Raw genomic sequence first — 26,924 nt, forward strand, 5'->3', positions numbered from 1 at the left:
AGCGTGGTTTCTCTGAGTCGGTCATTGATACCTTAATACAGGCGCGAAAGCCTGTCACCAGGAAAATCTATCATAAGATATGGTGTAAATATCTTCATTGGTGTGAATCCAAGGGTTACTCATGGAGTAAGGTCAGGATTCCTAGGATATTATCTTTTCTCCAAGATGGATTGGAGAAGGGTTTGTCAGCAAGTTCCTTAAAGGGACAGATTTCTGCTCTGTCTATTCTTTTGCACAAACGTCTGGCTGAGGTTCCAGACGTGTAGGCGTTTTGTAAGGCTTTAGTCAGAATTAAGCCTGTGTTTAAACCTGTTGCTCCGCCTTAGAGTTTAAATTTAGTTCTTAAGGTTCTTCAAGGGGTTCCATTTGAACCTTTGCATTCCATAGATATTAAGCTCTTATCTTGGAAAGTTTTGTTTTTTGTAGCTATCTCTTTGGCTCGAAGAGTTTCGGAGTTATCTGCTTTACAATGTGATTCTCCTTATCTCATTTTTCATTCCGATAAGGTAGTGTTAGGTACCAAACCTGGTTTTCTACCTAAGGTGGTATCTAATAAAAATATCAATCAGGAGATTGTTGTACCGTCACTGTGTCCTAATCCTTCTTCAAAGAAGGAACATCTTTTACACAACCTTGACGTGGTTCGTGCTTTAATGTTTTATTTACAAGCTATTAAAGATTTTCAGCAAACATCTGCATTGTTTGTTGTCTACTCTGGACAGAGGAGAGGCCAAAGGGCTTCGGCAACTTCTCTTTCTTTTTGGCTAAGGAGTATAATACGCTTAGCTTATGAGACTGCTGGCCAGCAGCCTCCTGAAAGGATTACAGCTCATTCTACTAGAGCGGTAGCTTCCACATGGGCTTTTAAGAATGAGGCTTCTGTTGAACAGATTTGTAAGGCGGCGACTTGGTCTTCGCTTCATACTTTTTCAGAATTCTATAAATTTCATACTTTTGCTTCTTCGGAGGCTATTTTTGGGAGAAAGGTTTTGCAGGCAGTGGTGCCTTCCGTTTAAGCACATGCCTTGTCCCTCCCTTCATCCGTGTCCTATAGCTTTGGTATTGGTATCCCACAAGTAATGGATGATCTGTGGACTGGATACACCTTACAAGAGAAAACAAAATTTATGCTTACCTGATAAATTTATTTCTCTTGTGGTGTATCCAGTCCACGGCCCGCCCTGTCATTTTAAGGCAGGTGTGTTTTATTTTTAAACTACAGTCACCACTGCACCCTATGGTTTCTCCATTCTCCTGCTTGTCTTCGGTCAAATGACTGGTAGCGGCAGTTAGAGGAGGAGCTATATAGACAGCTCTGCTGTGGGTGATCCTCTTGCAGCTTCCTGTTGGGAAGGAGAATATCCCACAAGTAATGGATGATCCGTGGACTGGATATACCACAAGAGAAATAAATTTATCAGGTAAGCATAAATTTTGTTTTTCCCCAATAAATCGTAATATTAAAGTGTGATATCTAACATATACAGTGCATCTTCGTAATGTTTGTTCATATGCGTAACAAATATTTAGTAAACGCGATCTTATATTAAAAACCACACGTCCACGCTAACTTGATTTAAAGTGCATACTTGTGTATAATGTGTACATAGACATGACATAGAATCTGCTTTATCAATGTTGCTGCAATATTGTTGCAAAACGATAAAGTATCAGCTGACATCTATAATAATATATACAGTATATACGTGATTGTCAAGATTTCAATATTTTACGTGTCCCATTGAAATCGCAATAATAATGAAGATCTTCCAACCCTCTTGTCTACGTATATGTAATATTGAGTGAGAAACTGATGAAAGGGCTGGTAAAGTCCTAATGCTGGAATCTGTATGGTTGAAACTTCGAATGATGTCATAATATTAGCAACATGCCTGTCTTCTTTCCAAATCTTCGTTCTCTTGTTCTAGTTTGCAACATTTTTATTGTGTGATGATTCAAATCATGATAAAAAGATGCTCCCTGTGAGCATTCGGTAAGCTGGACCACTGCTAATTGATCCAGTCTGCATGATTGGCACTTTTGGGTGCTCTACGTTTGTGAGTATCATTCTACTCCATATTTTTTCCTCTAGTGTATAGACATTACTAGTCCATGTTGGCGCCTCTGTGTCTCATTTTTTCTAGATTCATCATCACTAGGGACTGACCATCCTTCTGACAGAGTACTGCCCTCCATTGGATGTTGGATTATAAGGATTTTGTATTGTATTGCATTTTATTATATGTTGTTTATCATACTCTTGTTGAGCTCCTCTGATAGCTCACACCAATATGATAGGTGTTTCGATATATTGCTTTTTTTTTTTTATATATATATTTTTTAAAGATTTTTTTAAGATTTGTTTGGAGGAAGCGCCCCCTATGAGAATAGTGTTTTTTGTATTTTCAATTTTCAACTGTTTAAAATTGCCTACTGTTTCTGAATATTGAAATCTAAAAATGTATTTTTATGTCCGTTTGAATATATGTGTTGATTCTTGAAACTGATTTCGTATTGGTGATGATAGAATTGATCGTGATTTATAGTTGATGTAATGTAATTTCATAAAAAATGTTGATGTTGTAATGATGTTCACACATGTAAAACAACACCTAACTCCAGTGTCAAATAGTATATTTTGTGATCTATTTGTCATTGCGGTACCTACGCAAGAATTAATGAATTAGCACAACAATTATAACGCTGCCATTACGAGTTTAAAAAGAGAAAATTATTGCGTGAGTTACGGAAAGAGACCAGTCGCGTGTACGAGCACGTATTCCCCATAGAAGTCAATGGAGGCTAGAAATTGAAAGAAAAAACTTCCCACACTTCTGTTGAGCGTAAAGTGAGTGATGTCATGTCATTCTGTGAAAAAGTAACCTAATATCGTGATAATTTCATATTTAAAAAATGTTTTGTGTATGTAATGTGCTGTAAAATAGGTTTCTGTGCATTTTTTTTCTAACACCCTTATCCGTTATATTTTTTACATCAAATATAGTTTTTTCCCCTCTCTGTTTAAAGTTAAGCATATTGAAGACAATTCCCTGCCCTTACGCATTAGTTCAAAAGAGTAATCTTGAAAAAGAAACAGCTTAGTGTTTTCAAACATCAGGGAAGATCATCTGCGATAGGCTCTTAATACCAACATTTTTATTTAAAAGTGTAAGAATTTAACCATGACTTGTCTAGGAGAGGGTCTTTCTCTGGCATTGCTTCATTCTAGTATTTTGTGTAATATGTTGGTATAACTAGCATTTGAGGAACTAGCAGCAGCATCATCTTTTTCTGTAAACAAAGTTGATTAATTGACATATGATCTATATAGATTGTATCCATATTTACTCATGCTTGGTTATAAAATGATTAGCAACCAACATATCATTAACATTGGAGATATAATTGGGCACTTAATAAACCTATTAACTACTAAACCGCAAGCCTCCCACAATGAAATATACTATAAATTATTAACCCCTAAACGTCTGACCTCCCACATCACTAAATCTACATAAATATGTTAACCCCTAATCCTAACTCTAACGTAACCCTAACCCTAAGTCTAACCCTAACCCTAATGTAACCCTAAGCCTAACACCCCCTAACTTAAATATAATTAAAATAAATCTAAATAAACCTTACAATTATTAAATAAATAATTCTCATTTAAAACTAAATACATACATACCTGTAAAATAAAGCATAAGCTAGTTACAAAATAACTAATAGTTATATTGTAGCTAACTTAGGTTTTATTTTTATTTCACAGGTAAGTTTGTATTTATTTTAACTAGGTAGACTAGTTAGTAAATAGTTATTAACTATTTACCAGCTACCTAGTTAAAATAAATACAAAGTTACCTGTAAAATAAAACCGAACCTTCCTTACACTAAAACCTAACATTACAATAAAATAAAATAAATTAAACTATTAAAATACAGTTTTCTAAATTACAAAAAAATAAACACTAAATAACAAACAATAAAAAACGAAATTATCAAAAATAAAAACGAATTAATCCTAATCTAATAGCCCTATCAAAATAAAAAGCCCCCCCAAAATAAAAAGTCTATCCTACACTAAAATGCCAATGGCCCTTAAAAGGGCATTTTGTGGGGCATTGCCCCAAAGAAATCAGCTCTTTTACCTGTAAAAAAAAAAAATACAAACACCCCCAACAGTAAAACCCACCACCAAACCAACCAACCCCCCCAAATAAAAACCTATCTAAATAAACCTAAGCGAACCATTGCCCTGAAAAGGGCATTTGGATGGACATTGCCCTTAAAAGGGCATTTAGATCTTTTACTGCTTAAAACCCTAACCTAAATATAAAACCCACCCAAAAAAAAACTTTAAAAACCTAACACTAACCCCCGACAGTCCACTTAAGTTATCGAAGTCCAGACATCCATCTTCATCCAGCCGGCGAAGTCCTAATCCAAGCGGCAAGAAGTCTACATCCAGGCAGCCTCTTCGATCTTCATCCAGCGTGCAAAGTCCTGATCCAAGCAGTAAGAAGTCTTCATCCAGACGGCATCTTCTATATTCATCCACCCGGCGCAGAGCGGTTCCATCTTCAAGACATCCGGTATTCTAAAAGATGTTGTATACCGCATAGGAATGTGTATACCAAGTCATGTCTGGTGATGTGAATCAGCTGCTGGAGGTTTGTGGTGCTCACTGCACATGCACTAGAGGCCCAACCTCCTCAAAACAGCTGATTTAAACTATGCAATGGGCCGAGGAAATATATGGCACCACATTTCTGAATGCACGTAGTATTGGGACTTGTACAGTGTGATGTGGTGAACAGCTGCACATATAAACATGTGGTCGCTCTTATGGTCTCGTTTAGGTAGTTTGTGCATGCAATAATTATCCACAGAAAACCTCTGTTGTTGCTATATTTAATGGAATACGATGACAGAGCTGGTTTCGTAAATATTTTAATAGTGGGAAGTCACAGCCTGGGTATTCCTTTGTGTGAAATTGCACTCTTTTATCCCATGTGGTGTCTTATTCCTAGTTCAGATAAAGCCAATATCCTGCTTGAGTGGAGCAGCACTGCCCCCACCAGCATTTCAGCACCCCCTGTAAGCACCCAATGTGTAAGTTATGTAAGCCCCATCAGCACCCCCTGGTAACCCCCATAAGAACGGTAAGTCAGCGGCGCACAATGGAACACTGAGGAGAAAGGCCGTGTGCGCATGTGTGACAGTCCATAGAATTCTTTGACCCATTGTTCTCAAATAAGTCGCCTTAAACAGCTGTTTGAAGGAGTTTGGGCCTCTTGCGCATGCACAGTGAGTGCCACACCCCTCCAACAGCTGATTACACATCACCAGAAGTGATGTGGTATACACATTCCTATGGTATACAACTTCTTTTAGAACACCGGCGTGGAGCATCCTCTTCTTACGGTCGCCGCCGTAAACTGAAGGTTCCCTTTAAGTGACATCATCCAAGATGGCGTCCCTATTAGATTTTGCAATCAGCCAATAGGATTGAGCTTTCATCCTATTGGCTGATCCAATCAGCCACTATAATGAGAGCTCAATCATATTGGCTGATTGGATCAGCCAATAAGATAAAAGCTCAATCCTTTTGGCTGATTGCAACAGCCAATAGGATTTTTCCCATTTAATATTAAAAGAAACGTATTTGCGCTAGTGTAAACACACAGTAACACAGCTACAGCATATATCCAGCAAATTTAAGTAATGTACAATTGAGACTCATGATTAAAAATGAAATAAAATATAAAACATATACTGCCTATAATATGGAACACTAGAAATCAAAATCACTATGTAATATAGAATGTATGTGGCTAATTAAAAGACTATTAAGAGTATATCATATAATTTAATACACCAAATAAACTAATACAACCAATTATACAAGCATTCTTTAATTTCATATTTTAAAATCAGTATCCCAAACATGTAACATAAAACATAGAACATAAAACAGGTGAGTCTCATGATCAGACCTACCATGAAAGTGAAAAAGAAGAAAAAGAAAAGAAAAATGGAAACCCACTTAGTGCACAAATAAAAACAATCACATATGTAGAACCGAAGTTGGACTCATACAAGACTATACAAAATACATATAGAGAAATAACACACAACAGCAGATAAAATACAATAAAATAACACTAAAAATAAAATAGAGCAACACTAAAACAGATGAACTTCAATAACATAAATTAACTGCAATGCAAATGCAAAACACAGAACTGCATTCAACAAGGTAAAAAAAGCGTCTTTTGATAGAGGAAACTTGGAGATTAGGATATCAAATTCCTCTCTTTAGGGCAGAGATGCTCCAGAATATGCAATGTGCAGTTTGAATGCTGTATGCACAGTGTCCTCTGTGAGAAGTAGAGAGAAAACTTTTCTCAAAATAGTGCTGCAATATATATTCAAATAGAGAGTATATCTGAACTTACAGTCGTTTCAGTCGTTTCAGCTTCCGCTTTTTGGAGCCGGTAATGGAGTCTCGTGTGTCTCAGTATTCAGACTTCAGTGGTCTGCATCCACCAAAAACAGAAGCAACTTATTTCAAATAGTATTTGTCAAGCTTCTGTTGAAAGTTTGCAAACTGGCTTCTTATATAGCCTATTGATTTATTGTGCAGGTGCTATTCAAACAAGTCTATCGTTACAATATATAAAGTATATAAAGCAAGATACAAAAAACAAAAACAGAAAACCAAACAGAAAGTTCTTCAATCGTTATAAACATTGCAAAATTTAAAGGGAATATTGTACATAATAAATAATAAATTTAAGAGCTTAGGTTAATCTAAAATATACCATATAATAGCCTAAGAAAACAGGTGGAGATAGTTTTAAATGCACTAATTGGTGATGCTATTCTTATGAAAAGAACACTATGCTAAAGAGCTCATTTCTCCTTTATATAATAATAAATAGCAGAAAGAGAAACCTATAGTACTTATACCAAAGAGCAGCCTTAACAATAGTGATTTACAATTTTATAAATGGATCACTATAAGAATATTAATATTCCAAATCTACAAAACTCCTGGAAATATTTGAAATCATGAAAAGATGTATAAAGATTATATATAAAAAATATTTTAAAATATATTGAACATGCTGCTAAAAATATATTATAAAACAGATCATACTTAATAAAATAAGTTAATAAATAACGAGCTAAGAATATCTGAATATATTGTGTCGCTCACCAACCCGAGACAAACATCAAAGGTCACACAGATAGAGAAACACACATATCCAGATATTAGCTGTCATTTAAAAAAACTACTCAAATCAAAGTTAATATTTAATCCCAATGGTGCCAAAGTATTTAATTCAAAAATCCACTTTGCTTCCAGTCTCAGCAGGGCTTTATGCGGATCTCCCCCTCTCCAATTTTTGCTTAATTTATCAATAATTGTATATTTTAAGAATTTTAGATTTCCATTATTGCATCTCTTAAAATGTTTAGGAATTGGGAGATCTTTATTTCTATCTTCATTCATATTCTCTATTGAAAGAATATGTTCTTCGATGCGGTTACAAGCTGATCTTTCTGACTCCCCTATATATTGTGCTCCAGTAAATATATAATGCATTTATCTGAACATCTATATGTCCTTTTAAGAGGGTATTTTTTGTTAGTAATAGAGGAACTAAATAACTTATTTTTCTCTGCATGTTTGCAGGACTTGCATGTCAGACAGGGAAAGAACCCTTTAATATCTTTACCATCTTCATTTGTAGTACCTATTTTAGCAATGGTCTTGTTTTGGTTTTTCCGGATATCTTCCCTTGACCTGCTGAGACCTGCTAACTTTTCTGTTTTTATTTTCTCTCTTGCATACCCTCTTTCTTTAAATTTTGTAGCCAGAATATTTGATTGTGTAATGTAGTCCTCATCATTATTACAGTTATTCCTTATTCTTGTGAACTGACTTTTTGGAATATTACTTTTCCACTTTTCTAGATGACAACTGGATGCATGGATGGAATTATTTGCATCCACCGATTTGAAGTATGTTTTTGTAAAAATCTTGTTTTCAATCCTAATATCAAGATCCAAGAACTGTAGATGTACTACTCATGTATGTGAATTTTAGGTTACTTAGATTATTGTTCATTCTAGAGATGAACCAATCTAAATCATACTTACTGCCTTTCCAAATTATTAGAATATCATATATATATATCTCTTATAGAGAACCAGGTTTGCTCCCAGATCCACAGAGTCGAGGAAAATATGTTCCCATCGGCCCATGAAAAGATTGGCATAACTAGGAGCAAACCTGGTTCCCATGGCGGTACCACAAAGTTGGAGAAAAAACTCAACATTAAACGCAAAAATGATGTGTCAAAATGTATTCAATACTCTCCAAGATAAAATATTTTTGTTCTCTAGGTATAAACTCATCTTTATATCAATAAAATTTCACAGCTTCTAAACCTCTCCAATGTTCAATACATGTGTATAATGATGATACGTCAGAGGTAGCAAGTATATAATCTTTCTCCCAATTAATTTCATCCAGAATGTTTAAAACTTCTGTGGAATCTTTTAAAAAAGATGGTAGGGTGACAACATACTTTTGTAAATATTGGTCTATATATTCTGATTAATTAACTGTAATAGAGCCTATACCAGAAATTATCGGGCGGCCTGGGGGGGAAGTGAGGGATTTATGGATTTTAGGCAAGCAATAGAAAAGAGGATTTATTTTTGGGAATGTGGCTAATAGGTATACATGTTCTTTCTCATTTAAGATGCCTATTTCTTTTGCTTTAATTATTAACCTATCTAATTCCATCTTAAATGTAGTAGTGGTGTCTCTTAAAAGATTATATGCCATGTTTAGATATTGGTCTTTATCCAGGACTACAATACCCCACCTTTGTTTGCTGGTTTCACAATAACTTCTTTATTCTGTTCTATCTTTTTTATTTCTTCAAATTGTTTTGAAGTTAAATTTGGACACGTTTTTTTAAATTTCTCTTCATTTATTTTTCTAATATCTTCTATAACCATTTTTTCAAAGGTTTCTATTGCACCACCCTTTATGTGTTTAGGGTAGAAGATGGATTTATGTTTTAAATTGGTGTGAATAAATTTGTCATTCTCTATTTTTCTATCTATGGAGATATCTCTTTCCAATGAAGATTTAATAAACCATTTTGTAACAGTACGATTTTTTTATTTATCTATGCACATCGGGGAATGTGTTGAATTTATTTAACCTCTGAGTGGGTGCAAACGATAAGCCTTTATTTAGAATTTCAATCTGTTTATCTTCCCAATTTACTTTACTTAAATTATATTTTCCTTTGATCTCTATTTTTGCCTTGTACTTTTTACCTGCCTGTTTTCCTCTCCCTCTCTTTCCTTGTTTTCTGATGCTCTTCTTTTTCTTTGTTCTCTTGGGGACTGTGATACATTTATATGAAACTTTTGGTTATAATTTTGTTGGTCCCTTAGATGGCCCAAGTGGCCTATGTCTAAAAAAGGAACTTGTAATGGCCCTGAGGTAGATGGAATAGTGGTATGGATAGATTTTGTCTGTTCATGTTTATTATAATTTTGTTTATTTAAATGTTCTAATGGGGAAAATCTATTCAACTGTATTATGTCCTTATTTTGGTGATTATAATTATTGGAATTATAACCATTTTTCACTTCTCTCCATTCCTAAGGGTTATTGGTGTTCTGATAACTTCTATTTTGGTAGTTATGTTGGTAGTAGTTATTTTGTTGGTTTCTATTTTGATGATTATATTGATATTGTTGTTGATATTGAGATTGATGTCTATGTGGGTTACTTTGAAAAAAAATGTATCTATATCTGTTGTTGTAGTGATTGTTCTTTTCGTATCTGTAAGAACTCTTTTGATAGGGTCTATTATGTTGTCTATAACCATTTCCATAGTTATTGTGAGACATATTTCTATTCTCAAAATTTTGTTGAGGTCTAATAACATCAGGCTCATTGCCCCTATTTTCAGTGTCGTATGTTTCTTTTTAAGTTATTTTTTCTGCTCTCCATGTGTGTGTAATATATTTCTCTGAATTTGTATTTGTTTTATATGCTTCATAATCATCTATATCCCTCTTAGTTTTTTTTTTTATTTTAACCTGTAATATCTCATCCTTAGTATTATTTAATTTATCTTTCATTTGACTCTCTTGACTTTTAAACTCTAGACTTTCTTTGAAATCTTTAAGTTTAATCTCTATGGCCTAGATTTGGAGTTTGGCGGTAGCCGTGAAAATGAGCGTTAGAGGCTCCTAACGCTGGTTTTAGGCTACCGCCGGTAATTGGAGTCAGTCAAAAAAGGGTCTAAAACTCACTTTTCAGCCGCGACTTTTCCATACCGCAGATCCCCTTACTTCAATTGCATATCCTATCTTTTCAATGGGATCTTTCTAACTCCGGTATTTAGAGTCGTGTCTGAAGTGAGCGTTAGAAATCTAACGACAAAACTCCAGCCGCAGAAGAAAGTCAGTAGTTAAGAGCTTTCTGGGCTAACGCCGGTTTATAAAGCTCTTAACTACTGTGCTCTAAAGTACACTAACACCCATAAACTACCTATGTACCCCTAAACCGAGGTCCCCCCACATCGCCGCCACTTGATTAAATGTTTTTAACCCCTAATCTGCCGACCGCCACCTACGTTATACTTATGTACCCCTAATCTGCTGCCCCTAACACCGCCGACCCCTATATTATATTTATTAACCCCTAACCTGCCCCCACAACGTCGCCGCCAGCTACCTACAATAATTAACCCCTAATCTGCCGACCGCAAAGCGCCGCCACCTACATTATAGCTATGTACCCCTATTCTGCTGCCCCTAACACCGCCGACCCCTATATTATATTTATTAGCCTCTAATCTGCCGCCCTCAACGTCGCCTCCACCTGCCTACACTTATTAACCCCTAATCAGCCAGCCGGACCGCACCGCTATTATAATAAAGTTATTAACCCCTAATCCGCCTCATTAACCCTATAATAAATAGTATTAACCCCTAATCTGCCCTCCCTAACATCGCCGACACCTAACTTCAAACATTAACCCCTAATCTGCCGACTGGAGTTCACCGCTATTCTAATAAATGTATTAACCCCTAAAGCTAAGTGTAACCCTAACACTAACACCCCCCTAAGTTAAATATAATTTAAATCTAACGAAATAAATTAACTCTTATTAAATAAATTATTCCTATTTAAAGCTAAATACTTACCTGTAAAATAAATCCTAATATAGCTACAATGTAAATTATAATTATATTATAGCTATTTTAGGATTAATATTTATTTTACAGGTAACTTTGTATTTATTTTAACCAGGTACAATAGCTATTAAATAGTTAAGAACTATTTAATAGCTACCTAGTTAAAATAATTAAAAAATTTCCTGTAAAATAAATCCTAACCTAAGTTACAATTAAACCTAACACTACACTATCAATAAATAAATTAAATAAAATACCTACAATTACCTACAATTAAACCTAACACTACACTATCAATAAATTAATTAAATACAATACCTACAAATAACTACAATGAAATAAACTAACTAAAGTACAAAAAATAAAAAAGAACTAAGTTACAAAAAATAAAAAAATATTTACAAACATAAGAAAAATATTACAACAATTTTAAACTAATTACAACTACTCTAAGCCCCCTAATAAAATAACAAAGCCCCCCAAAATAAAAAATGCCCTACCCTATTCTAAATTACCAAAGTTCAAAGCTCTTTTACCTTACCAGCCCTGAACAGGGCCCTTTGCGGGGCATGCCCCAAGAAATTCAGCTCTTTTTCCTGTAAAAAAACACATACAATACCCCCCCCCAACATTACAACCCACCACCCACATACCCCTAATATAACCCAAACCCCCATTAAATAAACCTAACACTAAGCCCCTGAAGATCTTCCTAAATTGTCTTCACCTCACCGGGTATCACACCGATCTGTCCTGGCTCCGATATCTTCATCTAAGCCCAAGCGGGGGCTAGACATCCATCATCCGACTGCTGAAGAAGTCCAGAAGAGGCTCCAAAGTCTTCATCCTATCCGGGAAGAAGAGTAGATCCGGACCGGCAACCATCTTCTTCCAAGCGGCATCTTCTATCTTCATCCGATGAGGACCGGCTCCATCTTAAAGACCTCCACCGCGGACCCATCTTCTTCCGACGATGACTTCCCGACGAATGACGGTTCCTTTAAGGGACGTCATCCAAGATGGCATCCCTCGAATTCCGATTGGCTGATAGGATTCTATCAGCCAATCGGAATTAAGGTAGGAAAATTCTGATTGGCTGATGGAATCAGCCAATCAGAATCAAGTTCAATCCGATTGGCTGATCCGATCAGCCAATCAGATTGAGCTCGCATTCTATTGGCTGATCGGAACAGCCAATAGAATGCGAGCTCAATCTGATTGGCTGATTGAATCTGCCAGTACTAAAGTCTGCCAGTACTAAATAAAAGGAGTTTTTTTTTTTTTTTATAAAAAAAATAAAATATTTTAGCTGTGATGGACTCCTGCCTTAGCCCCAACCTCCATGATCCCCCCCAGCTATCTTACCTTCTCCCCTATCTAATTGCGGCCATCTTGGGTACTGGCAGCTGTCTGCCAGTACCCAATTTGCACAAAAACAAAAGTATTTTTTGCTCTTTTTCTTTTTTGGGGGGTTTTCTGTAGTGTAGCAGCCCCCCACAATACCCCTCCCCCCCCTCCCCCTCCCAGATCCTTTTATATGATTTAAAAAAAAAATCTTTCCCCCCCCCCTCTTCCCTCATTGGTGTCAGTGGCCAGCTAATGCGCACGCGCGCCCCCGCACGCTCCCGGCACCCGGCGTGCACATTGCACTTCTAGGAACCGGATGCCGGGTAGCGATGGGCCGCCCACCCACCTCCCTGTTGCGCTCCCACCCACCAACGAACCGGCACCATCGCTACCGGTGCAGAGAGGGCCACAGAGTGGCCCTCTCTGCATCGGAGTCTTCTAAAAAGGTATTGCAGGATGCCTCCATATGGAGGCATCACTGCAATACCCTGAGAGCTGCTGGAAGCGATTGCGATCGCTTCCAGCACTCTCCTAGACAACTGACGTACCAGGTACGTCCATTGTCATTAACTACTTGTTAATGCATGATGTACCTGGTACGTCAGTTGTCATTAAGGGGTTAAATTTACTTCTTAGACTATCTTGAGGTGGTATATATTGTACAGATGGCTGTTTGGCAAAGAATCTTTTTACCGTTAAATTTCTCACAAATTTTTGTGCATCTACAAAGAGTTGAAAATAATTAACTTTTTGTGTGGGGATAAGTTTTAGTCCCCTAGATAAAACTGATTTTTCATTGTCACTTATGGTTTTGGATGAAAGATTAAAGATACCCTGTGTTACTGTCTCCTCTTTCATTGATTTCCCTCTTCCTCCTCTATTTCCTCTATGTTTGGAGTTATTCCCCTCTTTTTCTGAGGATGATCTATCCTGATTGGTGAGTATAAGTTTTGATGTGTCCAATTTTCCCTGTGTGAATGTTTCTCTCTCTCCCCCATATGATCCTCTTTCTGGTATGTGTAATGGTGAGGGGGTCTTGAAAAACTTTCCCTTATTTCTGTTTTGTGTTTCTCTTTTGTTTCTCCCTTCATAAAAGGAGATTGTGGTCTTTTATAATCTTGGTGATGTGCACGTGGTGTTTTTGGTGTATAGTGATAATTATGTGTATCTTTTTGATAATAATCTTTTTGTTTTTTATATTGATTTTGAGCATAGTATGGAGAATCATAGTTCCCATGATCATTTCTTTGTGTGTATTCTCTGTGTTGTGACCTGTGTCTTTGATTTCTTTCATTGTAAATAAAATTTTCCTTTACCAGTTCTTTATTGTGCGATCTTGGTCTCTGATTTCTTTCTTGATGTGTGTACTGATTTCTACTAGTGTCTGTGCTATCATTTCTGTGCATGTGACCGTGATTTAGATCTTTTCTATCTCTAGAATATTCATTACTGTGATATACATTTTTTCTGTTGTGATGTGAATAATTATTACCATTATTGGTTTTTGTTCTCCCCCTTTCATCAAGTGATTTGTTTTGATGTGTAGGCTTTTTTTGTACATATTGTGTCCCACCTTGAAAGTCTTCATTATCTCTCATATATTTTTGATGTTTTTTGTCACCTATTGTTTCATCAAATTCTTTTGCTTTCTCTTTAATGTATTCAAACTTATCTTTACATTTCTTGTTGTCTAAATAACCACTGAGTTCTTGTTCTAATGTATTAATTTCTTTCTCTAGAGATTTCAATTGTAAGTCTTGCATCTCATATAGTAAGCTGACTAATTCTAGAGAACATTTATGTAACGCTGCGTTCCATTTTTGCAAAAAATTATCATCCTCTAATCCAAATGCTGGAATTTTAAATACTCTATACTATTATACTATTTTAAGTCCTCTGGGTACAATACTTTCATTAAGGTATCTACTTAAAAATGTTACTTCCCACCATTTTTTGGCTTCTTTTGTGTATAATTTTTGTAATTTAAAAATTATAGACTCCCATTCGGAGTTAGAGTTTTCTGTTTTACCAAATATGTCATTATATTTGGACTGTCTTGCAGTCCTCCAATCATTTAAAGTATTGTTAACAATGGTATTTTCCATATTATACAGGAGAGAAAAAACAGATATACATGCAAACAGGTGTATAATATGTATTAATACTTTCCCCTGGCATAGATATATAGATGACATTTTGTGCATATGGAAGGGGGGTGAGTCCAAAGTCATAGAATTTGTACGAATACTTAATAACAATAATCAGCAAGTCACATTATCAGTAGAATATGACAAAAAAGAAATACATTTTTTAGATTTAACTCTTTACACTATAGATGAAAAAATCCACAGCAAAACATACTTTAAGAAGTGTGACACTAACACCTACATTAGACATGATAGCTGCCACCATCCTAACTGGCTAAAGTCAGTACCAAAAAGCCAATTCCTACAAATACGCAGGAACTGCAGCAATATAGATGATTACGAACAACAATCAAGAATACTCAAAGAAAGATTCATACAAAAGGGATATGACCAAAGAGCTTTAGAAAAAGAAAGAAAAGAAGTTGGAAATAAAATAAGATCAACCCTGTTAGAAAACAAACACAAGAATGAGACCTCATTTAATAATAATTTCCCTAAATTCGTGACCACATTTAATGTAGAACACCATGCAATCAAAAAAATTATACAAAAGCACTGGCACATTATAAAGGAGGATGAATATCTAGGACCTATAATTCCAGCTAAGCCCACAGTTATCTTCAGAAAAGGACAAAATTTGAAACAAAAATTAGCTCCCTCACTCATAAAAGGCATAGCCCCCAAAAAACCTTTACAAATGAGCCAAATAAAGACAAACTTTTTTACTGAATCTGTGATATTGTCTTTTCATATTGGGAAGGAGCCGGTAACCTGCAATATACACTAGTTATACAACCGAGGAAGGAAAGGTAGATACCAACGATTGATACAAGCTGAACCAGCGCCTCCAGCTAGCACACCTGATCTATTCACACAGACCTTGGGAGAGACTGTGGGATGGCTGCGGTTCACCAGAAGGGGAAAGTATTAATACATATTATACACCTGTTTGCATGTAATATAGAATGTATGTGGCTAAATAAAAGGTTATTAAGAGTATATCATATAATTGAATACACCAAATAAACTAATACAACCAATTATACAAACATTCTTTCATTTCATATTTTAAAATCGGTATCCCAAACATGTAACATAAAACAAAGAACATAAAACAGGTGAGTCTCATGATCAGACCTACCATGAAAAGGAAAAAGAAGAAAAAAAAAGAAAAAGAAGAGAAAAATGGAAACCCACTTAGTGCACAAATAAAAACAATCACATATGTAGAACCGAAGTTGGACTCATGCAAGACTATACAAAATACATATAGAGAAATAACACACAACAGCAGATACAATGTGATAAAATAACACTAACAATAAAATAGAGCAACACTAAAACAGATGCACTTTAAAATATGAAATGAAAGAATGTTTGTATAAGTTGTTGTATTAGTTTATTTGGTGTATTAAATTATATGATATACTCTTAATAACCTTTTACTTAGCCAACATTTTATATTACATAGTGTTTTTGATTTCTAGTGTTACATATTATATGCAGTATATGTTTTATATTTTATTTCATTTTTAATCCTGAGTCTCAATCGTACATTACTTAAATTTTCTGGATATATGCTGTAGCTGTGTTACTGTGTGTTTACACTAGCGCAAATAAGTTTCTTTTAATTTTATGGTCTTTTTAGTAAAATCTGTTTTAGGGATTTTACTTACCTTATTTATTTGCATATAACCGGACATTTTTATTTCCAGCGCTGTATCCACCCATTTTTTCCCTTTTAATTCCTATTGGCTGAAATCTTTCAGTCAATAGGGATGTAAGGGACACCACCTTGGATGACGTCACTTAAAGCGAACCTTTAGTTTACGGCAGCGACCATAATAAGAAGATGCTCTGAGTCGGATGTCTTGACGATGGACCCACTCCGCGCCAGATGGATGAAGATAGAAGATGTTGTCTGGATGAAGACTTCTTGTCGCTTGGATCAGGACTTCGCTGGCTGGATGAAGATTGAAGAAGCCACCTGGATGAAAACTTCTTGCTGCTTGGATGAGGACTTCGGTGGCTGGATGAGGATGGATGTCCAGACTTTGATAACTGTAAGTGGATCGTCGGGGGTTAGTGTTAGGTTTTTTTAAGGTTTTTTTGGGTGGGTTTTATTTTTAGGTTAGCGTTTTGGGCAGTAAAAGAGCTAAATCCCCTTTTAACCCCTTAATGACCGGACCATTTTCTTAAACTTAATGACAATGGCTATTTTTACATTTCTGCAGTGTTTGTGTTTAGCTGTAATTTCCCTCTTACTCATTTACTGTACCCACACATATTATATACCGTTTTTCTCGCCATTAAATGGACTTTCTAAAGATACCATTATTTTCATCATGTCTTACAATTTACTAAAAAATAAATAATAAAATATGATGAAAAAATGGAAAAAAACACACTTTTTCTAACTTTGACCCCCAAAATATGTTACACATCTACAATCACCAAAAAACACCCATGCTAAATAGTTTCTAAATTTTGTCCTGAGTTTAGAAATACCCAATGTTTACACGTTCTTTGCTTTTTTTGCAATTTATGGGGCAATAAATACAAGTAGCACTTCGCTATTTCCAAACCACTTTTTTTCAAAATTAGCGCTAGTTACATTGGAACCCTGATATCTGTCAGGAATACCTGAATATCCCTTGACATGTATATATTTTTTTTTAGAAGACAACCCAAAGTATTGATCAAGGCCCATTTTGGTATATTTCATGCCACCATTTCACCGCCAAATGCGATCAAAAAAAAAAAAAAAATTCACTTTTTCACAAAATTTGTCACAAACATTAGGTTTCCCACTGAAATTATTTACAAACAGCTTCTGCAATTATGGCACAAATGGTTGTAAATGCTTCTCTGGGATCCCCTTTTTCCAGAAATAGCAGACTTATATGGCTTTGGGGTTGCTTTTTGGTAATTAGAAGGCCGCTAAATGCCGCTGCGCACCACACGTGTTTTATGCCCAGGAGTGAAGGGGTTAATTAGGGAGCTTGTAGGGAGCTTGTAGGGTTAATTTTAGCTTTAGTGTAGTGTAGTAGACAACCCCAAGTATTGATCTAGGCCCATTTTGGTATATTTTATGCCACCATTTCACCGCCAAATGCGAGCAAATAAAAAAAAAACTTTACATTTTTAACAATTTTAGGTTTCTCACTGAAATTATTTACAAACAGCTTGTGCAATTATGGCAGAAATTGTTGTAAAAGCTTCTCTGGGATCCCCTTTGTTCAGAAATAGCAGACTTATATGGCTTTGGCGTTGCTTTTTGGTAATTAGAAGGCCGCTAAATGCTGCTGCGCACAACACGTTAATTATGCCCAGCAGTGAAGGGGTTAAATTAGGTAGCTTGTAGGGAGCTTGCAGGGTTAATTTTAGAGATCAGCCTCCCACCTGACACATCCCACCCCCTGATCCCTCCCAAACAGCTCTCTTCCCTCCCCCACCCCACAATTGTTCCCGCCATCTTAAGTACTGGCAGAAAGTCTGCCAGTACTAAATAAAAGAGGTTTTGTTTTTTTTTTAAATAAAAATAATAAAGTATTTTAGCTGTGATGGACCCCTGCCTTAGCCCCAACCTCCCTGATCCCCCCTCCAGCTCTCTAACCCTCTCCCCTACCTAATTACCGCCATCTTGGGTACTGGCAGCTGTCTGCCAGTACCCAGTTTGGCCCCAAAAACCCCCCAAAAAGTATTTTTATTTTATTTTTTACTTAAAAACTATTTCTGTAGTGTAGCAGCCCCCCACAATACCCCCACCCCCACCCCCTCCCAGATCCTTTTATATATTTTTTTTTTAAAAATTACCTTTTTTTCCCTTTCTGCCCTCATTCATTGGTGTCAGTGTGGCTAATGGGTGCACGTGCACGCGTGCCCAGTGCACGCGCACATTCACGCTCACATGCACATTCACGCTCACGTGCACACTCGCGCATCGTGCACGTGCACGCGCATCGTGCACGCGCACACGCACCCTCACACCTGGCGGACACTGGCACTATCGCTACCGGTGCAGAGAGGGCCACAGAGTGGCTCTCTCTGCATCGGAGGCTTGTAAAGTGGTATTGCAGGATGCCTCCATATCGAGGCATCACTGCAATACCCTCAGAGCTGCTGGAAGCATTTGTGATCGCTTCCAGCACTCTGTTAGACAACTGACGTACCAGGTACGTCCATTGTCATTAACTGCTTGTTAATGCATGACGTACCTGGTACGTCAGTTGTCATTAAGGGGTTAAGGGCAATTTCCATCCAAATGCTGTTTTCAGGGCAATGGTTAGCTTAGGTTTGTTTAGATAGGTTTTTATTTGGGGGGTTGATTTCTTTGGGACAATGCCCCACAAAAGGCCCTTTAAAGGCTATTTGCATTTTAGTGTAGGCTAGGTTTTCTTTATTTTGGGTGAGCTTTTTTATTTTGATAGGGCTATTCGATTAGGAGTAATTCTTTTTTATTTTTAATAATTTAATTTTTTTTGTAATTTAGTGGGGTTTTTTTCTAATTTAGAAAATTGTATTTTAATATATATATATATATATATATATATATATATATATATATATATATATATATATATATATATATATATATATATATATATATATATATATATATATATTGTTTACTGTAATGTTAGGTTTAAGTGTAAGGTAGGTTAGGTTTTATTTTACAGGTAAGTTTGTATTTATTTTAACTAGGTAGCTAGTAAATAGTTAATAACTATTAACTAACTAGTCAACCTAGTTAAAATAAATACAAACTTTCCTGTGAAATAAAAATAAAACCTAAGATAGCTACTATATAACTATTAGTTAAATTGTAACTAGCTTAGGTTTTATTTTACGGGTAAGTATGTATTTATTTTTAAATAGGAATTATTTGGTAAATAATTGTAAGGTTTATTTAGATTTATTTTAATTATATTTAAGTTGGGGGTGTTAGGCTTAGGGTTAGACTTATGCTTAGGTTTACGTTAGGGTTAGGTTTAGGGGTTAATATATTTATTTAGTGTTAGTGATGTTGGAAGCCTGAAGTTTAAGGGTTAATACATTTATTATAGTGGTGGTGACATTGGGGGCGGCAGATTAGGGGTTAATATCTGTAATGTAGGTGGCAGTGATGTTAAGGGCGGCAGATTAGGGTTTAACTTTATTTAGGTTGCAGTGATGGTGGGGGAAGCAGATTAGGGGTTAATAACTGTAATGTAGGTGGCGGCAATGTTAGGGGCGGCAGATTAGTGGTGTTTAGACGTGGTTTTTATGTTAGGGTGTTAGGTTTAAAAATAACTTTTTCTTTTCCCATAGACATCAATGGGGCTGCGTTACGGAGCTTTTGTTTCCGCGATCGCAGGTGTTAGGCTTTTTTTTGCCGGCTCTCCCAATTGATGTCTACGGGGAAATCGTGCATGAGCATGTCAACGCAGCGCTTTGTTTTCGGTGTGGTATGGAGCACAATGCCACGATATCACCCGCACAAGCCTGCTTTTTGTAAACTTGTAATAGAAGCGCTATAGGGAGGTAAAATAACGCTGCTTTTGTGGCGGTCTTTAATTTCCCTATAGCGGTCAAAACTTGTAATCTAGCAGATTATTATTATTTTTGTTCCTAAATTTGAACTATTTTAGGATTTTTGTTTCCCATATTAAATTGTTTATTATAATCCCATAAGAACACTTTGTGTCTTACATGATTGTGATTACTAGAAGTTAATTTTCTTCTCTCTGTAAAGTTTTCTATCATATATTTCTTCCTCTTAACTTCTTTGAATGCAGATATTAATTTTTCATTGTTTGTATTGATACATTTAGTTTTCTCCCTAAATGCTGCTGTCTCCAAATGTTCTGATAATTGTTCTTTCTTGCATTATCAAAGTGATCAATTTAGTGGTGCAATTTTCTAATAAAGAATTCCACTAACTATAAAATTAAATATTATCAATGGTAAAAGCAGGATTTTTTATGATTCTTAAACCTCTGGGATCTTTCCCTTCTTTAAGATACGTTCCTAATGTAATAACCTCCAAATCATATTTTACTTCTTTTAATAACAATTTTTCTAGTGATTTAATTAAATCTTTAAAATCATTTTCAGAAGATGTTGTTGTACTCTTTTATACTTAAAAAAAAGTGTCTAAATTGTGTGATCTATGTATCCTCACATAAAATAAAGACATAGGACAAAATTACTATGGCCTAGATTTAGAGTTTGGCGTTAGCCATCAAAACCAGGGTTAGAGGCTCCTAACGCTGGTTTTGGGCTACCGCTGGTATTTACAGTCGTGTAGGTATGGGTCTAACGCTCACTTTCCAGCCGCGACTTTTCCATACCGCAGATCCCCTTACGTTAATTGCGTATCCTATCTTTTCAATGGGATCTTTCTAACGCCGGTATTTAGAGTCGTGGCTGAAGTGAGCGTTAGAAATCTAACGACAAAACTCCAGCCGCAGCAAAAAGTCAGGAGATAAGAGCTTTCTGGGCTAACGCCGGTTCATAAAGCTCTTAACTACTGTGCTCTAAAGTACACTAACACCAATAAACTTCCTATGTACCCCTAAACCGAGGTCCCCCCACATCGCCGCCACTCTATTAAAAATTTTTACCCTTAATCTGCCGACCGCACACCACCGCCAGCTACGTTATCCCTATGTACCCCTAATCTGCTTCCCCTAACACCGCCGACCCCTATATTATATTTATTAACCCCTAATCTGCCGCCCCCAACGTCGCCTCCACCTACCTACAATTATTAACCCCTAATCTGCCGACCGGACCTCACCGCCACTATAATAAATAGTGGAGTTTGGGTTAGATTAGGGGTATGTGGGTGGTGGTTTGTAATGTTGGGGGGGGGTATTGTATGTTTTTTTTTACAGGCAAAAGAGCTGAATTCTTTGGGGCATGCCCCGCAAAGGGCCCTTTTCAGGGCTGGTAAGGTAAAAGAGCTTTTCTATTTTAATTTTATAATAGGGTAGGGCATTTTTTTTATTTTGGGGGTCTTTGTTATTTTATAAGGGGGCTTAGAGTAGGTGTAATTAGTTTAAAATTGTTGTCATATTTTTCTAATGTTTGTAAATATTGTTTTATTTTTTGTAACTTAGTTCTTTTTTATTTTTTGTACTTTAGTTAGTTTATTTCATTTTATTTATTTGTAGATATTGTATTTAATTAATTTATTGATAGTGTAGTGTTAGGTTTAATTGTAGGTAAGTTAGGGGGGTGTTAGTGTTAGGGTAATACTTAGCTTTAGGGGTTAATACATTTATTATAGTAGCGGTGAGGTCCGGTCGGCAGATTAGGGGTTAATTATTGTAGGTAGGTGGAGGTGACGTTGGGGGCGGCAGATTAGGGGTTAATAAATATAATATAGGGGTTGGCGGTGTTAGGGGCAGCAGATTAGGGGTACATAGGTATAATGTAGGTTGCGGCGATGTACGGAGCTGCAGATTAGGGGTTTAAAAAATATGCAGGTGTCAGCGATAGCGGGGGCGGCAGATAAGGGGTTAATAAGTGTAATGCTAGGGGTGTTTAGACTCGGGGTACATGTTAGAGTGTTAGGTGCAGACTTAGGAAGTGTCTCCCCATAGGAAACAATGGGGCTGCGTTAGGAGCTTAACGCTGCTTTTTTGCAGGTGTTAGGTTTTTTTTCAGCTCAAACTGCCCCATTGTTTTCTATGGGGGAATCGTGCATGAGCACGTTTTTGAAGCTGGCCATGTCCGTAAGCACCGCTGGTATTGAGAGTTGCAGTGGCGGTAAATTATGCTCTACGCTCCCTTTTTGGAGCCTAACGCAGCCATTCTGTGAACTCTAAATACCAGCGGCATTTAAAAGGTGCGGGGGAAAAAAAGCATGCGTTAGCTACGCGGGTCGTTACCGACAAAACTCTAAATCTAGGCGTATGAGTGGAGAACAAAATATATCTTAAACAAGTGTGATATTTGCACTCCACTCAGTAATACCAGTGCATGCGCTGGTATTACAAGTTATGTGCAATGCAAACGCGACCTTGCATTTGCATTGAACAGAAGCATTGTGGTCGCAAGAGCCATCTTTGATAGGCTCCAAAGGGAGCCTCGTTCACATGCCATGAGACATAGCATGTGAGTTATAGACAATATGAGGGTCTACACCTATAAATTATTGAAGTAAAAAAAAATGTTGAGTAGTAGTGATGTCGCGAATAGTTCACTGGCGACTAGTTCCCGGCGTGAACGGCGAACATATGCAATGTTCGGTCTGCCCCCTATTCGTCATCATTGAGTAAACTTTGACCCTGTACCTCACAATCAGCAGACACATTCCAGCCAATCAGTAGCAGACCCTCCCTCCCAGACCCTCCTACCTCCTGGACAGCATCCATTTTAGATTTATTCGGAAGCTGCATTCTTATTGAGAGGAGGGACAGTGTAGCTGTTGCTGATTTAATAGGGAAATCAATGGCTAGGCTAGTGTATTCAGTGTCCACTACAGTCCTGAAGGACTCATCTGATCTCTGCTGTAAGGACAGCACCCCAAAAAGCCCTTTTTAGGGCTAGAACTTCAGTCTGCTTTTTTTTTTTTTCCTGTGTAATCTAATTGCAGTTGCCAGCCTGCCAGCGTGTGTGTCAGGCTCACAGCGTATACTGTGCCCACTTGCCCAGTGCCACCACTCATATCTGGTGTAACAGTAGTGTAGATTTAAAAAAACAACACTTTTTTGACTGTGTTAAATAATATCAGTAAGTTTCCTTCACACGTGTGCATTTAAGTGCCTGCCTGCCAGGGCACAGTGTCACACCAGTGCAACTCATATCTGGTGTAACAGTAGTGTAGATTTAAAAAAACAACACTTTTTTGACTGTGTTAAATAATAGCAGTAAGTTTCCTTCACACGTGTGCGTTTAAGTGCCTGCCTGCCAAGGCACAGTGTCACACCAGTGCAACTCATATCTGGTGTAACAGTAGTTTACATTTAAAAAAAAACAACACTTTTTTGACTGTGAAATAATAGCAGTCAGTTTCCTTCACATGTGTGCATTTCAGTGCCTGCCAGGGCACAGTGTCACCCCAGTGCAACTCATATATGGTGTAACAGTAGTGTACATTAACCCCTTAATGATTACAGCACTTTTCCATTTTCTGTCCATTTGGGACCAGGGCTATTTTTACATTTCTGCTGTGTTTGTGTTTAGCTGTAGTTTACTCGTTTACTGTACCCACACATATTATATACCATTTTTCTCGCCATTAAATGGAATTTCTAAAGATACCATTATTTTCATCATATCCTATAATTTACTAAAAAAAAAATATAAAATATGAGATAAAATGGAAAAAAACACACTTTTTCTAACTTTGACCCCAAAAATCTGTTACTCATCTACAACCACCAAAAAACACCCATGCTAAATAGTTTCTAAATTTTGTCCTGAGTTTAGAAATACCCAATGTTTACATTTTCTTTGCTTTTTTGCAAGTTATAGGGCCATAAATACAAGTAGCACTTTGCTATTTCAAAACCATTTTTTTTTCAAAATTAGCGCTAGTTATATTGGAACACTGATCTGTCAGGAATCCCTGAATAGCCATTCACATGTATATATTTTTTTAGAAGACATCCCAAAGTATTGATCTAGGCCCATTTTGGTATATTTCATGCCACCATTTCACCACCAAATGCGATCAAATAAAAAAATGTGTTCACTTTTTCACAATTTTTTTCACAAACTTTAGGTTTCTCACTGAAATTATTTACAAATAGCTTGTGCAATTATGGCATAAATGGTTGTACATTTTTCTCTGGGATCACCTTTGTTCAGAAATAGCAGACATACATGGCTTCGATGTTGCTTTTTGATAATTAGAAGGCCACTAAATGCCACTGCGCATCACACGTGTATTATGTCCAGCAGTGAAGGGGTTAATTAGGGAGCATGTAGGGAGCTTTTTGGGGTAATTTTAGCTTTAGTGTAGTGTAGTAGACAACCCAAAGTATTATCTAGGCCCATCTTGGTATATTTCATGCCACCATTTCACCGCCAAATGCGATCAAATAAAAAAAAAACTTTACATTTTTCCAAATTTTAGGTTTCTCACTGAAATCATTTACAAACATTTTGTGCAATTATGGCACAAATGGTTGTAAATGCTTCTCTGGGATCCCCTTTTTTCAGAAATAGCAGATATATATGGCTTTGGCATTGCTTTTTGGTAATTAGAAGGCCGCTAAATGCCGCTGCGCACCACACGTGTATTATGCTCAGCAGTGCAGGGGTTAATTAGGGAGCTTGTAGTGAGCTTGTAGGGTTAATTTTAGCGTTAGTGTAGTGTAGTAGACAACCCCAAGTATTGATCTAGGCCCATTTTGGTATATTTCATGCCACCATTTCACCGCCAAATGCGATCAAATTAAAAAAAAAATAGTCAACTTTTTCACAAACTTTAGGTTTCTCACTGAAATTATTTACAAACAGCTTGTGCAATTATGGCACAAATGGTTGTAAATGCTTCTCTGGGATCCCCTTTGTTCAGAAATAGCAGACATATATGGCTTTGGCGTTGCTTTTTGGTAGTTAGAAGGCCACTAAATGCCACTGCGCACAACACATGAATTAAGCCCAGCAGTAAAGGGGTTAATTAGGTAGCTTGTAGGGAGCGTGCAGGGTTAATTTTAGCTTTAGTGTAGAGATCAGCTTCCCACCAGACACATTAGACCCTCTGATCCCTCCCAAAGAGCTCTCTTCCCTCCCCCACCCTACAATTGTCCCCGCCATCTTAAGTACTGGCAGAAAGTCGTCCAGTACTAAAATAAAAGGTATTATATATATATATATATATATATATATATATATATATATATATATATATATATATGTATATATATATATATATATATATATTAGCATATTTACATATGCTGTTGTGTAGGATCCCCCCCTTAGCCCCCAACCTCCCTGATTTCCCCCAAAACAGCTTCCAGACCCTCCCCCACTCCCTTATTGGGGGCCATATTGGGTACTGGCAGCTATTTACATATGCTGTTGTGTAGGATCCCCCCCTTAGCCCCCAACCTCCCTGATCCCCCCAAAACAGCTTCCAAACCCTCCCCCACTCCCTTATTGCAGGCCATATTGGGTACTGGCAGCTGTCTGCCAGTACCCAGTTTGCAAATAAAATGTTTGTTTTTTTATGTTTATTTCATTTTTCTGTAGTGTTGCTTCCCCCCCCAAGACCAATCCCCCACCCGCTCCCAGATCACTTAGATTTCCAAGTACTAAATATTTTGCACCCCTTTCTCCCACTTATAAAAACATTTTTTTCTGTAGTGTAGCGGTTCCCCCCCGTGCACCCGCCCGCCTCCTTCCATGCACGCGCGTGAGCCCCCAGCACGCGCGTGAGCCCCCGGCAATCCCACCCCTGATCCCGCCCCCTCTCTGACAAGGACCGCATTGATGGCCGCCCACCCGCCTCCCACTTCAGCTCCCACCCACCAATGAATGCGGCCATCGATGCCCGGTGCAGAGAGGGGTAAAATTTGTTATTGCAGGATGCTTCGATATCAAGGCATCCTGCAATAACCGGAAAGCAGCTGGAAGCAATCAGGATTGCTTCCAGCTGCTTTCCAAACAGAGGACGTACGCCATACGTCCTCAGGCGTTAACTGTATTTTTTCTGAGGACGTTTGGCGTACGTCCTCGGTCATTAAGGGGTTAAAAAAAAAACTAGAAATTTGACTGTGAAATAATAGCAGTCAGTTTCCTTCACACGTGTGCGTTTCAGGGCTTGCCAGGGCACAGTGTCAAACCAGTGCAACTCATATCTGGTGTAGCAGTAGTGTACATAAAAAAAAAAAAACTAGAAATTTGACTGTGAAATAATAGCAGTCAGTTTCCTTCACACGTGTGCATTTCAGGGCCTGTTAGGGCACAGTGTCACACCAGTGCAACTCATATCTGGTGTAACAGTAGTGTACATTTCAAAATACAATTTTGACTGTAATAGATTGAATAGCAGTTAATTGTCTGCAAGCGTGTGTGTCAGGCCTACAGTGTCTACTCTGCCAACTTCTGCCAGTGCACAGTGCCACTCATATCTGTTATCACAGTAGCTTGCATGCATAGTACCACTAATCGAAAAAAAATGACAGGCAGAGGCAGGCCACCCCACAGGGGCCATTGTTGTTGTGGTGCTGTGATTCCCTT

This window comes from Bombina bombina, chromosome 3 (assembly GCF_027579735.1).
Source record: "Bombina bombina isolate aBomBom1 chromosome 3, aBomBom1.pri, whole genome shotgun sequence".
NCBI classification, from domain to species: Eukaryota; Metazoa; Chordata; class Amphibia; order Anura; family Bombinatoridae; genus Bombina; species Bombina bombina.